The following is an 18,607-nucleotide window of genomic DNA, read 5'->3' on the forward strand; positions in this document are numbered from 1 at the left end:
AGTCCAGCCAAGGCGACAGAAAGCCTGACTTTCTCAGCCCTGAAAAGAGCTGACAGGCTGTTCTCTGGGCTCCCCTCTGCAGGCAGCATTGACAAGGGCTGGAAGAGGGGGACTTTGGCACGGGGGACTTCTCGAGTTGTTCCACAGAGGACCTCTTCTCTTTCCCAGGCATAGTGACAAATACTGCTGCTCCCTCTGGCTGTAAGGGCCAAGGGGGTGTGGACAAGTTTCCCATGCCCGGGCTCTTAGGAAAATCGCAAGCAAAGAAAAAAATGCGCATGGGCTTTTGGCTCTGCTTCTTGACCTGATGCCAGATGGCCACCGGGTTCAAAATTACATCACCATTGACTATCTGAGTAATTTCTCTGTTTGACCATCTTGGAAGAATAGCTACCTTGGCAACAGATTGTTATCAGTTCCTTAATGATTTGGGCTGAGGAACAAGTTTCCTTTATGCTGAAAGCCACTGGCTTGAGAGCTGGATCTGGATGGCCTCCCCCTCCCAGGTCACTAAGTGGATGCTACAGTATTAAGAAATGGAGCTGGGTTTGACAGCCACGTTTGCCTGTTAAGCGGCAAGGGCCAGGCCAGCGGTGCTGGGATTCCCGATGTCACCTGCCCACCTAGCAGTGGACTGACTGCTCACTGAAAGCTGCTCCACGCCAAGAGAGGATCCAGCACTGTCCCGAGTGCAATCGCCCCTGGGTCCTGCTGAGGCCACTGGGCGCTCTGTTCCTGATGCTTCCGCTCTCCCCTGCTTCTTACGGCATCTACCTCTCACTCACTGGATGCCATGCATTGTTCTCTGTGCTTCGGGTGAATTTGAAAAGCAGGAAGGATTTTCCAGGAAATATCTAAAAAAAAAAACAAAACAGAACTGGGAGATTCACAGCAAAATAGTCGGTAGAAAAAGGTGCAGCGTGATTTTTAAGGTCCACGTGGAGTTGCAGAAGGTGGGAGGGGAGTTGAAGGTGAGGATATGAAGCTCAGAAAGTTGAGGTAGTTTGTCTAAAACAACACATCTGCCAAGTGGTGAGGCTGGGATTTGAACCTGAGTGTGCCTCGTGCCCGAGAGGGGTGGGATGATGCGCTATATCAGTGAGAGCTGGTAGAGCCCTGAATATGCCTTTAAAAAACAGCTCTGTCTGGTAGCAACTAGCCCTATGCCTTTGACCATGGAGGGGATCACAAATGCCGTTGAATGAATGAGTGATTGGTCACATGTGTGGGTCTGAGGTTCTCTTACTGCACATAAGCTCAGACTTACAGGGCTGCCCTGCCTTCTCCTGACTTTTGATCTTGGGCTTTAGGGAGGCAAAAGCTTCCAAGCTCCAGTAGACCTTCCTAAAGCCTCCCAAAGTCCCAGGTAGCAGAAAGGTTACCCAGACTAGGGTGTCGGGCTTTAGCTGACAAAAAGAGGCTATATTCAGTCCTCTAAATCCAAGGAAGAAAAGGCAAGGCATAACAGAATTATTAAAGGCCAACTATTTTGGGAAGCTATGCTTTACATATGTAGTCTCATTTCTAATTTGCCATAAGCCTACAGGTGATTATTATTGTGCCCATTTTACAGTTCAGAGCACTGAGGTCCAGAAAGGGCAAAGCACGTGGGGTAACAGAATTAAACTTGTATTGTGTATAGCAGATACTGAAATAAAGACATGGTCTTTATCTTATAAATATCTTGGATTGGAAGTAAAGGCACTCACCAGGGGAAGCAGTGGCCACATCTGCAGCATAGCATTGGTAGAAGATGGAGAAGGAAGATTCTGCTATTTTCAGTAAAGTAATTTAAATCTGAAAAAGGAGTTTACCATTTTTGCTTGCTTTTAATTTGTTTGAAAGGGGAAAATGAAGGGGTGAGCATGGAAAGCTCAGAGTGGGCCAGAGGGGGGTGGTAAGGAGGTCCTGAGTGACTGGTTGACTATCGGTGCCCCCACCAGCTCTGGGAACTCAGGCCACTTCCTGTATGGCCTCAGTCCTGCCACTGGCAAGTAGCACTTTCAAACTTTAGATTTAAAAGAGAACAATAGACAGCAGTGTGGACGGACTTTTGATACAAGGGCTAATTCCTCAGCAGAATCTAGACTGTCAAAGATGAAGGCAAAACAGGAAGCAGGGAGAAAATGACCCCTGTGTTCAAGTGAGAGAATATTCTGGCATTTCTGAATTTCACGTTAAGAAATTAGGCCTTTAGGGGTGGCTGGGTGGCTCATTTGGTTAAGTGTTCTACTTCAGCTCAGGTCATGATCTCACAGCTCATGGGTTCAAGAGCCGTGTTGGGCTCTGTGCTGATAGCTCAGAGCCTGGAGCCTGCCTTGGATTCTGTGTCTCTCTCTGCTCTTCCACAAACCACACTGTCTCTGTCTCAAAAATAAATATTAAAATATATATACATATATATACATATATGTATATGTATATATATATACCTATACTCACTTTCAGTGAGCATATATATGTATATGTATATATATGTATATATATTTTAATATTTATTTTTTAAACATGTTTTAATATTTTATTTTTTAAGAATATTTTATATATTTATACACATACATATACATATATATGTACATATGTATATGTATATCTATACATATATATACATATGTACATATATACATATATGTGTGTGTATATATATATATATATACACACATGTATATACATATATATATATATATAAGAAAATAGGCCCTTACCCCAGACTGCAGTGCAACTTGAGCAAAATGCAATGTGATGAAGAGTGTGGTCCACTGAAACATGGCACAGCTACAAGCTCCTGGTCAGCACTTTGAAATTAACAGCGGCCCAAATGTGAATTTCTCAGCCTTTTTGTGGATAAACTTTTTTCTCCCCCAGTTTTTAGATGAAACCAGTCAAATCTCTGGGCTGCGCAAAAGCTTTCCCTTGTCAAATTTCCCAGCCACATTTACGTTGTAAGGTAAAGAGCTTCTATTCCCCAGCTTCGTCTTGGAGAGAATACCAGATTGTTTGGGAAGGAATCGCTAGATCTGTCTCTTGAGAAGGAGAGTTAAGTCCCCAGGGACATAGTCAAGCACTGAGGTGAAGGACAAAAGAGGTTTCTGTTGGTCCTGAGAGGGAGAGGGGAGGACAGTGAGGGAAGACGTGTGTGCATTTGGGTCCAGCTCCACCACCCTTTTTCTGAATTCCAGTAGAGTTAACACAGAGTGTTCTGTAAGTTTCAAGTGTACAATAGAGTGACTCAACAGTTCTCTACATTACCCAGTGCTCATCACGATAAGTGCACTCTTTTTTTTTTTTTAAGATTTTATTTCTAAGTAATCTCTATACCCACTGTGGGTTTCGAACTCACAACCCCATGATCAAGAGTTGCACATGCTACCTGAGTCAGCCAGGCACCCCGATAAGTATACTCTTAATCCCCTTCACCTATTTTGCCCATCCCCCCCCCCCACCTGCCTCCCCTCTGGTAGCCATCAGTTCTGTATAGTTAAGACTCTGTTTTGGGGGTTTGTCTCTTTTTATTTTGTTCATTTGTTTCATTTCTTAAATTCTCTATGTGAGTGAAATTATATGGTATCTGTCTTTCCTTGACTGGCTCATTTTGTCCAGCATTATACCCTCTAGCTCCATCCATGTTGTTGCAAATGGCAAGATCTCATGCTTTTTTTATGGCTGAGTAATATTCCATTATGTGTGTATATCCATTCATCTATTGACAGACATCTGGGTTACAGTTTCCCACCACGTTTTTATATTCACTACAGTGGCTGACCTCAGACTGTTCTTGGTGCAAATGAGTTTTAATTTCGTATACGGTAGAAACTGGCAAAGGGGCTGAGTTTTGCACTGGACTGATGTGGGCAAAACTGACAGGGCAGACCCTGAGCTGGAGGGGCCACCAGGGTCTGGGTTGCAATTATTCCACCAGCCACATCTGCCCTCCCATGAGCACCTCTGAAAGCCTAGTGATGGGGCACCTGGGTGGCTCAGTTGGTTAAGCATTCAACTTCAGCTCAGTTCACGATCTCGTGGTTCGTGGGTTCAAGCCCCGTGTTGGGCTCTGTGCTGACAGCTCAGACCCTGGAGCCTGCTTCGGATTCTGTGTCTCTCTCTCTGCTCCTCCTCCATTCATGCTCTGTCTCTCTCAAAAAAAAAAAAAAAAAAAAAAAAAACCATAAAAAACCAAAAACAAAACCAAGTGAGGCCCCACTAAAAAGTCTGGGCTGCAGATGGACGTTTAGACAGGCCAGGCTGGAGGCTACAAGATTATCATACACTAGTACCAAGCAGGACTTTGTATTCTCCTTGGGCTCTTGACTGGTCAGAGCCCCATCTGCTTTGAGCCGGTTCTTTTTCTTTCGGATACATTTAAAGAAAACTTCCAGTTCACCCCAGAGCCATACTGCACACGCTCTTTGTGTTTGAACTGGGGCTGTAGGGATTATTCTGTGGGGTATGCATGCCAACTTTCTTCGGAAGGCATCAGAGACCCTACTAACCTTTCATTGGCCGTGTCTTCCCCACGGCACCAACTCCAGGCTCACCCCAGAATTGCCTTTCCAGGTAACCACAACCTAGTCCCAGTTACTGATGTCCGTCAATAAGAATTCAGAATCCCAGCCTGCCCACTTTCTAGCTGTGTGGACTTTGGCAAGTTACTTGCCCATCTTGTGCCTGTATTAATTTTCTTAACTGAAAATGAGAACACGTGAGAAGCATTTGGCAAATGTTTGGCACATAGGGTGTCCTTAAGGAACGATATATTTGGGGGAAGTTTGAAGAATCTCAAACCATGAATAACTCATAATTAAATAAGCTGACACTTACCTACTATTCATAAAACAAACTGATGAGGTATGAATTTATTGATAAATTACTTAAAGCTTTATTTAAATAAAAAGTGTTTCTTGCACAAGAGGATACCTGTATAACTTTCCAAAATTGTTCATATCTAATCGCATTGAAATCTTCCTAAAACATTGCTTGGGTTGTATTATTCTCATACTCACACGTTTTCATTTTTCCTTGTGCTGGCTGAACACCGAAGCCACCTCTGTACCCCCGCCCTCTGTGCCCATGATAGATACAACCCCAGTCGTTAATGAGGCCCTTTCCATCACACCCCTGCTTCAGGCCCATTTGTCCACCTGCCCATCTTAAAATCACGCCCTGTAATGCAGAGAGGAAGGGCTATCCTGTTTCTTGAGTCACTGGGCTTGGAAGAAGCTAGTCACAAGAAGGAGCATGAAAGAAGGGTGGGCTGAGTGGAGACGAGCTCCTGAATGAGGGGGGACAAGGGGCAGGGTAGAGGAGGTGGGTGGTTGTGGGCTAGGGAGACAGTCAGAAATGACTGTTGATTGGTAATGAAGAAATGAATGCAAAAACCAGGAAATATAGGGGTGCCGGGGTGGCTCAGTCAGTTGAGTGTCTTGACTCTTGATTTTGGCTCAGGTCACGATCTCACCTTCATGAGATCGAGCCCTGCATCGGGAATGGAGTTTGCTTGGATTCTCATTTTCTCTCTCTCTCTCTCTCTCTCTCTCTCTCTCTCTCTCTCTCTCTCTCCCCCCAGCCCCAGCTCTTGCTCCCTCTGTCTCTCAAAACACAAATTAAAAAGCTGTGAAAAACAACTATAAGAACATGAACATAAATGTTGATGGAGGGGCCCGAATCCTTACACATGTTCATGGCCCATAATCTCTAGGGTCACTGGGTGGAATCTACCGGTCCAGTTTTTATAGCTTTCTGTTCTGCATCATAATCTTCTGTCACTTGGCCACTCAGTAAAGACAGTAAACACACTGTGTTGTGTCAGCTGTGTTTGAGAGAATAAAGGAAGGGATCTATGGAGGGTGACGCTGGAAGGAGGCTCCCAGCACACAGAAGAGTTTGGGTCATCCACAGAGAAGCCTAAATAGTACAGGAGAACCTGGGGCAGTGATCCAGAGAGAAAGATGATGGGCAAACCTCAACCCCAGACATTCCCATTTTCCCTTTTGGCTTCTCACTCCCTCTCCCCATCACTCACATCCTCCCTGCCTGCCTTGTAATTTGTACTCTGTTTTGTTCTCTCCTGTAAGGATGAAGGCACCAGACGTTAGACCTGAAAGTAATTCTGACAATATCTAGAAGCAAATTCGGGGTCCCCCCGGGTCCCCCTCCAATCGTTCATTGTACCACATGGTCTTGGTGTTGCCTTCCCGCTGAAACAGTCCAGGAGTCTGTGCTGATTTTGCAAGAATAAATAGTTGTGGTTCAAATCTCTTGCTCAATTTTTCAGATCTGGAGATTTTGCCATATAACCATTCCAATGCCAAGAATTCATACCCCTGAGGCTTTCTTCTCATCATTTAAGATTTTCAAGAAGATAATTTAGCCTCAGTACTGGTTGCCAGATTGACAGCCTTAAAAACAAGAGGTGAAATCCAATCTGGATGGAGACTGTGCCGTTGTCTATTTTTAGGGAAAAGATTATTCACCCATATGGCTAGCTGGGAATAGAGCATGGCTGGGGGCGGGGGTGGGGTGGAGAGTTAAACCGGCCGTGACCCTAAATCTCTTGCTCTCAGCTTGGGTGGGGGGTGCAAGAGTGGAGGGTGGAAGGGATACGGATTGTTCTGGGAAGGGTGCAAACCAGACTGTCCCGAAAACCACTGGATACTTTGCAGAGTGATAAAAATAATCCTTCCTTCTAAAAATAGCCCTTCTGGAAACCAGAGGCCTGGACTGAATTACAGTCACTATGTATTGAGCCTATACCAAGGTACCAAGGCCCCAGCTGGTTCTTTGCAGAGTTTATCTGGTGTAACCCTGCTCCAACCCCGTGAAGCAGGTATTTCTGTCCCCACTGACAAATGAGCATGATGAGGGTCTGAGCGGGCAATCAAAGTCAGCTTGTCACTTAGCCTCAATCATTTCCATTTTCCTCAAATCTCCTAGGCCAGAAGTTCCCAAACCTCATTGCACACTAGGATAAACGGAGGAGCTTTAAAGTATAAATTCCTGGGATCTACCCTGGTCCTGTTAAATCACGGGGTTGGGTAGGGGCAGAAATATCTTTTTAAGTTCCTAAGATGATTTGTATGCACAGGCCGAGCTGAGATACAGTTGGGGACACGTTGATTTCAGGAGCGCCCAGGGACGCCACCTCCATGTTCCCCTGGCCTTGGGCCCTCAGTGTCCGCCAGCTACTCTCTGAGTCTCTCCACCGAGCCGAATCCCCTCTGACCTCAGAGCTGCCCCTCCCGGCCTCATGACTCTGCTTGGATGTGACCTGCTCATGGAAGTGAACCCTGTGCACCTGAATAATGTGACAGGTCTCTTCTCTTCTCTCTCAGAACACATCCCAATCTGTAATTCTACATCGTGGGAATTTAAAAAATTGTTGTTGGTCTCGTCTGTCAGTAGGCGCCATAAAGGTGGGACTAAGTCTGTTCCACCTGAAATTGTACCTCCCGGGCCTTATATGGCTGAAGGAGGCGGGGAATGAGTGAAGGCCTGGGAGGAGCGGGCGGCAGGAATAGGGAAACACAGTTCCGGTCCTGGTTTTGTGCTAATTTCCTGAACAACGGTTTGGGGAGCCCTCTTCCTCTCTGAGATGCTCTTTCCTCACCTGATGAGAGATGCTGGATCACACCCATGGGTGTCAAACCTCAGGGAGTGTGGGAATCACTTGGGGGGGCTGCGTAAGGCCGAGTCTAGCCCTACTTCACGCAGATCTCGCCTGGGGCCAGGTCCGCATCCTGAAGGAGCCCCAGAGATGCTGACGCTTGTTGGTCGGTGGCGGGGGCGTGGGGGAGGGGTAGGCATTATAAGGAACACTGAGCTGGGTGAATTCCGAGGTCCTAGCTATGGCATTGTGTGGTTTATTCAGTTAGCAAACCTGAGAACCTGGCATGAGGAAGAAAAAGAGGACTGAGCGAAAGTGTTACTTCTCAGAACTTCCCTTCCTCCCACAGCTAGCAGCCAACGCCGTCTGTCCATAAAATGTGTTGTGGAGATCTCGGTGCCATGTCCTCTCAACTCACCACACTCGGAATCACCACTTTTTAGCATACAGGAACGCAGTACAATGCGTCCATGTTCACAGTGTGCTAGAAACACTGAAATGTTGTCAGCCGGCTCCAGATTCGGGGCCCCGGATGCCCTAGTTCATCGCTGCTGGGAATGCACATTGCGAGGGGAGAAAATGCTAGACAATCTTCTCTCTCTCCTTCCTCCCCCTTGAAAAGACACCGAAAACCACATAAAGCCGGTGTGTAGCTTAGGAGCTGTGAGGGGACCATCCCTTAATCACTACTCATGTCACTGCTTTGCCAGTCACCCCAGAAGCCCCTCTCCGGCCTCTCCCCACTCCTTCCCTTTTCCTAAAAGTGAACACTCTCCTGACTCGTAGAGTTACCACCTCCTGACATTTCTTTACAATCCCATCGCCTGGCGGTGCGTTCCTGGTCTCTCGAGTTCCGTCTTGCCATTTCAACGCATTTGTTGTCTTTCAGTGCCATTGGATCTACAGGTTTCCCTCCTCCGTCTAAAGCAGAGGAACATTTAACCTGCAGAGTTTCTCACAGTCTGGATCTTGCTGGCTGCCTATTCATGGTACATTTCAACGTGTTCCTCTGTGCTGTGTATTTCCTGGGATTTGGCAGCTGAAATCAGAGGTTTCATTAGGCTTGTTTCTAATCCTTTTGGCAAGACATTAGGTGGCAGTGTATTCTTGCATCGGGAGGCACATAATGTCTGGTTTTCTCTCCCTTCACCCCCCTCTTTTCCCTTCATCTTCATTCTCTCCCTCCTCTTCTTTTTCCCCTTCTCCTCCTCCTCTATCTCCACTCCCAGTACACGGTCTGTGGTCCTTTGTAGGGCAGCCCCAGGCTCCAGATGTGGAAGTGGACAGGAGCGGAGGTGGCCATGTGCTCAGCTGGGGGAACAGGCTTGTGCAGTCATGACCTTGGCCATACCAGCTGACCTGAGCCCAGATTCTTCGACCACAGAAGAGTTAACATTTTTAAGGGGTTCTTCATCCTGCTGTAGCCTCGAGTCCGCTGAGCATGGCTGCAAAGGGCGGTCCTCCTCGGCACAGCCAAAGGGCCCCGGGAGCGAGGTCCCCTGCTTGCTGGTGTGACGTGGGTGGGTTCCTCAGCACAGGCTTCCTGTGTCTTCCCTCAGCGCAACAAACCATCCTCAGCCCCTTTGCAGAAATGATTTTGGCCTTTTGGGCCTGACTTTTCGGAAGCCATGGAGACATAGAGTCCAAAAGGATTCATGGAAAGTAAGTGGCCTGGTTTTTGTTTCCCTTTTTCGGCGGATGCCGACGTTCTCTTGCTGTTTGTGCTACAGACACGCTGTGAATGTGTCTCTGAGTGAACTTCTGCCTGTTCCTGTGAAATTTCATGATCTTCTAAGTGAATCGCTCGGCAGTACAAACACCGATACTGAAGAAAAGAACCGTGGGGGAAGACTCACGTAAGGTTCAGTAAGAGTATGGAAACATGACCACTTCTGTGAGTCCACACATTGGAAACTCAAACAGTAGGGAGACTTCACTTCGCCAGCTCCAGGAGTAAAATCATTTTCTTTGCCGTTGTTTTTGGCCTTCTGCTGATAAGCACTTGTAGAATAACTAGTTGACCTAGCTCAGTCTTGTCTTTTCTGGGTGCGAGCGTGTATTTGTGTGTTGTTCACTTAACCCTCGACGAGTATTTCCAGATAACAGTGAAGATGGAGTTACTCTTCTAAATGGCTCGCTCTCATTTTTTTTTTTTTTTAATGTGTATTTAGTTTTGAAAGAGAGCGAGCACGTGAGCGGGGTAGGGACAGACAGAGAGGGAGACAGGGGATCGGAAGCGGGCTCTGTGCTGACAACAGAGAGCGCTCTGTTCAATGTGGTGGTTGAACTCACGAACTGTGAGATCATGACTCGAGCCAAAGCCGGATGCTTAACCGACTGAGCCACCCGGGTGCCCCGGCTGGCTCTCATTTTGAGCACTGGAGGTTTGTCTTGGGAATCCCATCAGGGCTGAAGATCCACCAGAAGAGATAGAAGAGGGTCTGTTTGTACCCTTGTCGACCAGGGCCTGCGTCCCGTGAGCATTAAGAGGAAAGTAGAAAGAGGAAGTAAGTTGAACATACCGATGTCCTTTGGTTTGTGGATCTGTTGAAACTTGCAGCTGTGGCCAGCTTGGTGGTGGCGGTTGTTTACTATATCATCTTGGATTTGAAGGCTTTGCATCTCCTTCTAAAGCAGTGTGTTTGTCCCTTTGCACCCATGGCCTGAGTCCCCAGCGCATGGCCAGCCCTCTTCGTCAGTCATCCTCGCTGACAGGCCCACGCCCCCAGCCTTCCACAGGTGTGCTCACCACAGTACTCAGTGCACGTAAGGGGACAGCTATCTTGATCTGGTTTTGCAAGTGCCACGTCTGTGTTCCCTCACTTCTCTTGATAATGTTCCTGGGAGGCCATAGCTAGGCCCCAGCGATTGTGCAAGGCCAACCGTTTGCCTAACTCCCTGTTCCGTGGCAGAGACTGTCTCTGGTCTCCTGTTCTATAAATGTTCTATTAAAAAATGTTTCAGAGACCCATCTGTGTCACAATAACAAAATCCGGTGCGCTAGCATGCTGCCTGGTGGGAGCAAAATTCAGCTCTTCAATAATCCAAAATGTGTTTTCTTCTGCTTGTCTCCCTCATTTTCACAATAAGTAACGTTGCCGTGTTTGGCTCCCCACGACTCCAGCAAATTCCTGCGTAGAGCCCATTTAAAGGATCGACTTGCTTTGCATACCTCCAGGAGTTCAGCGGATGAGAGAAATCGAACTGACCGAGAAGTGAGATGCTGATGTTCTAAAGCTGTGTTTCCACTTCTTTTTCACATGAAAGGATGTCCCAGACATCATGAAAGTAAATAATGGTATTTTTTTAGGGTGGCATACTGACATAAGCTGCCTGTATTAGGTGTAGCCGGGGTTTTTGAGTTTTATGGAATACTAAACGCTAACATAGAAAAGCAGTTAAATTTGAGCATGTCGTGCAAATCTGATGGGGCTTAAAAAGACATTAATCCTTGAGACGAAATGTCTGGTTTGCTTAGGCTCCATATGCTGTACTGTCCTCGCAGAAACTTTCACAGCACTGGATGGCTGGTGTCCTAAATCTGTGACAACCCATGATGAGTCTTATATGTTACACGGTTAAAAGTATTATCTCGCTGTAAATTTGGTTTGGTAAAGCTTTGCTTAATTTAGACATTAAGAAGAAATGTTCTCTTTTCAATGAAGTAATTTCCATAGTTTAAATTGAAGGGACATAAAACAATTGTTTTCCCCTAAGAATCTATTATGTCACAGCTGTAATTCAAGTAGGCTTTGGAGAATACTGCGCTTTTGTCTAATTAGCAATTACTTTAGAGATTGGGTGATTTCCTTGGGAAAGTTGTTCTATTAGGATAGAAGGTCACACATCTCTCTGCCACGTACACAAACACGTGCCTTCTGCCTCACACATCTATGCTTCCGGTCACTTAGCCTTTGAGGCCGATTTCCGGGCCTTTCTACCAGGGCAGAATGTACCTCTTCTTCCCTGAACAGCAGCCTCCCGCCCCCCAACCCCACCTTCCAGGTCCATGGTTTCAGAAAACGAAACCGAAGCCTCCACTTTGCAAATCCTCACAATTGCCAATCTCATATGACAGTTCACCCCCAGGGAGACCAAGCTAAGAGAATGAAGTTAATTTGTTTGAAATGGCCAAGTCAAATACAGGCACACCCCAGCCCCCCAAATAAAGAGGCGCAGTTACATACATGATAGAGGTACAAAACATCAAAGATCAAATATTTATTTCTCAAGACAACAGCGGCACTGAGCAAGCCCTGAATCTGTTGGCCCAGGAAGCCCAGCTGCAAAGGTGAGTCCCCCAGGTGGCTCCCAGGGGCTGCACTAACCTATTAGGCTGCTCCATATCTTGTACGTTTGAGGCCTGTGGCCTTAAGACATCTGAAATGCCTGATCAATGCAGAAGGACCCAAAGGGTCCTGGCCCCAGGAGCCAGTGCTCAGGGCCAGGCTATCCGAGGGTCCTTTTTCACGGTCTCTAGTGTTGGGCTGTCCTCAGGACTGAAATTCCACAATGACAGATTCAACCTTGGTTTCCTGGTGTGCAATTGTCCTTGTGGCAAGAGAAAAACAGTATGTTGAATCATCCCTTTACTCCAGAGCGTCACCGCTGCCTGTCCTCAGACTGTATCTCCAAACTCCCCGATTTTTTTGAGTAACTCGGGTCCCAAATTTGGAAGACAGCTCAGCCAAGAGAAAAATTCTCAACCATAAAAAATTAAAAAGAAAAAAAAAAAGGGAGGGCGCCTGGGTGGCTCAGTCAGTTGAGCGTCTGACTCTTGGTTTCAGCTCAGGTCATGATCTCACAGTTCGTGAGATCCAGCCCCGTGTTGGGCTCTGCACTGACAGCATAGGGCCTGCTCAGGATTCTCTCTCCCTGTCTCTCTGCCCGTCTCCCACTCTTGCTTTCTCTCTCTCTCTTTCTCTCTCAAAATAAGTAAATAAACTTAAAAAAAAAAAAAAAAGGAAACCCAAAGCAAAGCAATTAAAGCTTTAATTTTTTATGGCCCATGTTTCTATAAATGTAAAGACTAATAGACATCATGAAATATTAACCAAGTCAGTAATCCAGGATTATGTATAATGTCAAACTGGTCCCCATTGTCAATGAAAAAGCTATCAGGCAGCAGTTTCTGAAAACAAACACAAGCTTCCAGATGTCCCAGCAGGGGAGTGAGAGCACACTCAAGGCCTCAGTTTTCAGAAGGGCCAGTCTTGAATGGATCAGAAGTATGTTCTGGACTCCAGGGCAGGGCAGGAAAGAGAACTATACAGGAGGATACAGGCCAGACCTACAGGAAATCTACAGGGGGCTGTGATCTGATGTAGCAGGTGCCTTTGTAGAGAGGGTACCTCTGGCCAGGATTACATTCTGGAGCCATATTTGTTTATGTATCAGTGGATTGTATCAGAGGGGAGGCCCTGCTAGAGGTTGAGCATGTTTTATTCTTTCCTTCAGGGCACATGAGCAGAGGAGGGGCAGGGGCAGAGGCAGAGAGAGAGAATCTTAAGCATGTTCTATGGTCAGCGAGGAGCCCGATGCAGGGCTCGATCTCATGACACTGAGATCATGACGTGAGCCAAAATCAAGAGTCAGATGCTTCACCAACTGAACCACCCAGGTGCCCCAGGAGAGTTCATTTAGAGGAAGGGGACATGCGGCCCTGTGTGCCAGCTAACCTGGAACCAACTCCGGGCCTGAGAGGGGGACAAGCACGTGGAGCCGACCGAGGGAGCAGCAACTGGAGCACCTTTGGTTGGCTTAGTGCTTAAGGTATGTGATTGTCCTCCCTAAGAGAACCAGTGCATCCTGGACAGGCTTCCCAGACGGCAATGGGGCTTCTCAGCAGGGCTGGGCAGTGCTGTTGTCAGGGCAACGGTCTTCAATGCAATACCACGTGTCAGGGAGAAAGACCATCAGAACTGAACTGATTGGCTCTAGTTCTCTCTTCTGGTGTTATGTGGAAGTTGGGTCAACCCACTTTGAGGACAGTTAGGGATGCAATGGGACAAGAAGCCTCAATAGGGAAATACATTCTGATCATAGGGTGTATAACATGAGCAATTATTTTGTGGCAGAGCTGTTGTCTGCTGACCCAACAATCCTTCTCTGGAAGAGACCTTTCTGGAAGAACCCACCTCCTATGACAGAGATTTAAAATGCCAAATGCTCACTCTCCCAGATCATCTTTGTATGTGGTCCGGTTTGGGTCAATTAGACCATGGGATAGTTTACTAGGAGCTTGAGGGGAATTTTTTTTTCTCCTGATAAAAAGAGAGGGATAAGCCTCTTTCTTTCTTGTCTTAAACACAGTTTGAATGTGGACATGACATTTGGAGCTGTGTCAGGAATATTGTGACCATGACAGAAAGGCCAGGAGAGTCACATAGAAGTCAACTCAGGACTCTGACATTGCACAGCCACCAGACCAACTACCTACCTCAGGACCTCCTGTTAGGTGAGAAAATACCTTCTGCCTTTATTATTATTATTTTTAGTTGGGTATCCTATTAATTTTAGTTGAAAACATTTCCGTTGATTAGTAATGTCTTTGGTTGTAAATGACAGAAAACCCAGCTAACCCTAGCTTAAGTCATAGGACATATACTGTTTACTTGACAAGAAGCTTAAAGGTAGATGGTCCTAAAGTTGGTTCATTGGCTCGGCCATATCACCACATGGACTCTTTCTATAGGTTTTCAATAGATTCTGACCTCTGGTTGTTGTCTCTTGGTTGCAAAATGGCTGCTGCAGCTCCACAATTCCATCCTTGCATTGGATGGGATGGGGAGAGAAGAGCAGAAAGGGGTCTTTGTCCCCAGCTACCTATTGTCAGGGAAGAATATCTTTCCCAGGATCATATGGCATCCATAGATCAGTCACTGGCAGAAAAGGAATGAGACAGCCATTATTGACTGAAATCAGGTACTATCGGGCATCTGCTTTTTTCTTCTTCCACTGCTCTTTTCCTTTCAGGCATGTTCACTGCCCTTGCTTGCAGGCCTCCAAGTGGTCTCTGGGGGATAGTCTATGTTTTGGACTTCTGTTAAAGATCAGAGAATGGTTGCTACCCTTTGGGCTTCACTCTATCAGTTGGGCCCATAATTGTTTGTTCCCCAGTCCTAACTGTTTGGAGATGTTTATAGGGAAAACAAAAACCAAACTAAAAACACAACTTCAGGGGCTGCTTCTACTGCCTTTCTCCCCAGCCAGACCCTAGATCAGTGGTCGGGAACAAGGGGTGAATTTGCACCTACATCCCAGTGGACATTTGGTGATGTCTGGAGACATTTTCTGTTTTCACATCTGGGAAGGTGGTAGTGTTAGTGGTGTCTACTGGGTAGAAGCCAGGGAGACCGCTAAACATCCTGCAGTGCACAGGACAGCCCCCTACGGCAAAGAATTACCCAATCAAAAATGTCAGCAGTGCTAAAGTTGAACAGCTTGGCCCTAGAGGGTGGACCAAGCCAGAAAGCCATCTTTCCTCCTTAATGCCTCCTTGCCTGTGCCTCAGGCCCTTCTAAATAAAAAGAATGTCCATATTCTATGCCTCAGGACACCAGCTTGCCCCTGGGCAGTAGCAGGGACCAAGTAAACACCGTGAACTGAGTAGTGGTGTCAATTCGCTAATTAAATAAACGAATCCCTTCTGAGTATTTTTGCTTTTGGAAAAATTGCAGCAATCACTTCATGACTTTTATACAAAATTACAAAGTGTTGCAGCATCGGCAACAGGGTCTCCAACTGCCATTGCATCAGAGATGGGCTCTGTGGGAGGAACGTGACAGGTTCATTCCGCTTCGGTTGATGAGCTTTGGAAGTGAGGGAAAGGGCAGCAGAGAAGCGTTCTAGAATTAGCACGTGTGTACAATTGTTTTCTGGGCAGGGTCTACCCACCCCTGTCTACTTTCCCTTTATTTCTACCAGCTCAAGTGCAAACTTAAAGTTACCTCCTCTTTAGAGCTGTCATTCCTTAATTTTCTCTCTTATAACATACCTTCCTATTCTTATCCCATCTTCGTGCAAAAAGAGAGACAAAGTGAGGGAAGGGAGAGAAATGGTGCAGGTAAGCAACAGTCTCCTCTTTCCAGTGCCGGAGTGGGCTATTTTAGGAGACATTTCAGAGTTTTCTCCTCAAGTAATCATTCCACCGGGAGACTGTAGAAGTAAAGGCACAGGTTTGGCCCCTGTTATAAAGAGGCCCCTATGTGAATACAATGTCGTAAACCAGAAGTTTCTCTCTTGTGTAACTGTCTGAGTAGGGGGTTTCAGGCCGTAGGGTGGCTCAGGGGTGTCCAGGTCCTGGGCGCCTTTGTTCTGCGAGCTGCTGCTACCTCACTGTCAAGGCTGGCTGTGCCAATTCCCACTGTCACCCCCACATTCCAGCCAGCCAGCCCGAGTGGAGTATTCCCCCTTACCTTCAAGGGACATTACCTGCACGCGGCATTCAGCACTTCTGCTCAAATCCAACAGTCCTGGACTTACTCAGCTACATCAACCTACTAGGGTGGGAAGTGGAAAATGCAACCTTTTGTGTGTGTGTGTGTGGGGGGGGGGGATGGGGGTGCCAGGGTGCTAGCTACAATGTGAGAGTTCTGTTGCTAAAATGCTTGCTAAGTGTCATGCTCTGTGTTGGGTTTTACAAGGATCACTTCATTGAATCCTCACAATAAAAATAGATACAGTTTAGTCTCCATTTTACAAACCTCAAAGCTGAGGCACAGAAGAAAGGCCCCACCCCAGCCGCAGCTCTTTATTTGTTAAGGGAGTGCTGGTGAGGGAGGTGGGGAGGAGGAAAGGACAGGATGGAGAAGAGAGAGGAAGCCGGTAAGAGGTCAGTTTCAGGCAAATTCCCAGCCCCAACTTGATCCTGATCCTGCAGAAAGCTCTAGAACCGAGTTGAATCTTGGAATTTTCCCTTCAGGCGAGGGAGCTGAGCATTCACAACCACCCACAACAGTCAGGTGCTGGCAGTCACCCTGGAGGGAGTCCCCGGACTCTCCCAGTGCCCTGCCCCGGCTGCCCAGCCAGCTCCAGGAACCCAAGGGCAGTTCTCTGAAAAGGGTCACAGGGATGGGAGAGCAAAGTTCAGGAGTGACGTGGGCACACGGAACCAGTAGGAGGGGCTGAGGGGCTGCTGGCAGGGCACTGCAGTATCCGCTACTCCTGCTCAATGGCACCTCCCTGCACATCCTCCTGGCACCTGGTTAAAGAAGTCCCAGGACCAAGTTCGCTCAGCGGAGTTTGTCATGTGAACGGTCAGTCCTTGCTCCCCACCCCGACACGTGCATTTTAATTGATCACACTTAGAAAATGTTTGCCCTGAAAAATGCTTCATTAAATCACTCACGGAGTGATATCTACTGAGCGCCTTCTGCTAGGCTCTGATGAGGGGCTGGGCATACAGAGGCTAGTAAGACAGAGTGATCCATTTCCCCCCAGGAGTTCACTGGCTGCAGGACTAGAAAGGCGGAAAAATGAATCAATTTCAGATTTAGAATTATCAACATAGTAGAGAACTGCTTTGTTCAGGGCATTTGGAGGTGAGAGGGAAGAAGCAGAAAACATTTGACAGGGTGACATTTGATTCTGGGTTTTAAAGAATGAACATCAGCCCCTCCCCCTTTTTTTAAATGTATCTATTTTGAGAGAGAGAGAAAAAGAGAGAGAGAGAAAACGAGCATGAGAGAGGGAAGGGCAGAGAGAGAGAGGGAGACAGAGAATCCAAAGCAGGCTTCATACTATCAGCACAGACCCCAATGCTGGGCTCAAGCTCACAAACTGTGAGATCATGACCTGAGCCGAAGTCGGCCTGAGCCAAAGTCAGACACTTAACTGACTGAGCCACCCAGGCACCCCAAATAAAAGTCCTTTTAAGCAGCCTGTGCAAAACCATGGTAGTAAAAGGAGCTGTGTCTGTGCTGTGGGCCAAAAAGTTGCTGGATGAATGAGAGTGTGAAGGAATTAAGGAATGAATTGTCCCAGTGCTTGGTGATTCTCAGGGGAAGGGAAGGTCATCTGAAAGTCACTACTGTAAGCAGATTTCTGCCCAAACTACACAACCCTCTCCCTGTCATCCTCTTGGCCCGCCAGGAGATTCTAGCACACCCTTCCAGGACAGGAGACTCCTAAGTGTGAACACCTGTTACCCTCAGGTACGAGGGGCAGAATGAGAAGGGGAGAGCTAGCACTGTTGGCTTGTAAGAGTGTTCTTTTTCCTTCCATCATTGTCCAAAACTGACCGATGTATAACTTGGCTGCAGCATTCCCTTGTGAAGATAAATAAGCATCAGGAAGCTTCACCTCCCCCTTTGAAAACCAGGGGAATAAAAATAGTGGTCCTGGTCCTGAAGTTACTTTAAGACTTGTAGGCAGCACATATCTCTCAGGATAAAATATAAATGGAATCTCCCCTCTCCCAGAGCACAGGTCCTCAAGGTTAAGTTCACAGCCTTATATGAAATGTGAAGTGCAGTGTATCATCGGGCAGGGCAGGGGCCTGGAGTGGAGGCGGGGGGAGTGGGGGGAAGTTCCTCACCTTTGCTTCCTGCCAGCCCTTGGACAATTAAAGACCCCAAATATTTTTTATGGGTTAGCTTGATGAGACCATTGGTTTAGTGACAATAATATAAATCTGGGAAAAGACCCTATATCTTCAAATAAAACAAGAAGAAACTGGCTGAATAAAAGAAAATGGGTATTCTAGATCTTTTGTTCTCTCCAGCATCATTTCCTAGGCCCTCTTTCTGTGTCAGAGGAGTAGCTCCTGTGAAAGTTCACCCTGCAAATCTCCAGGGTCTTTCGATGTCACACTCCTTTGTGTCAATGTCCTTTGGAAATTGCCTTCTCCAGAGTCTCGTGGGGGCTCAAACCTGTGGAAAGGATATTTAAAATAGATATCTCCTTAGAGTGGGAGAGAGCCAAAGCATAAGAAACTCTTAAAAACTGAGAACAAACTGAGGGTTGATGGGGGGTGGGAGGGAGGGGAAGGTGGGTGATGGGTATTGA

The 18,607-nt window shown here is 46.9% G+C and overlaps 1 protein-coding gene across 2 annotated transcripts in view; it reads left to right on the plus strand.

Moving 5' to 3' along the window:
• EEPD1 (endonuclease/exonuclease/phosphatase family domain containing 1) overlaps positions 1-18,607 on the plus strand; it is a 206,654-nt gene that overhangs the window by 16,693 nt on the left and 171,354 nt on the right. Inside the window, exons 1-2 of one of the 2 annotated variants that reach the window (XM_045495312.1) lie at positions 13,246-13,372; positions 13,913-14,057. The gene's annotated coding sequence lies outside the window, so the exon portion shown is untranslated. Of the gene's footprint in view, positions 1-13,245; positions 13,373-13,912; positions 14,058-18,607 lie in introns of those variants that run through there. The other variant, XM_045495311.1, reaches the window with a different exon arrangement.

This window comes from Leopardus geoffroyi, chromosome A2 (genome assembly GCF_018350155.1).
Source record: "Leopardus geoffroyi isolate Oge1 chromosome A2, O.geoffroyi_Oge1_pat1.0, whole genome shotgun sequence".
NCBI classification, from domain to species: Eukaryota; Metazoa; Chordata; class Mammalia; order Carnivora; family Felidae; genus Leopardus; species Leopardus geoffroyi.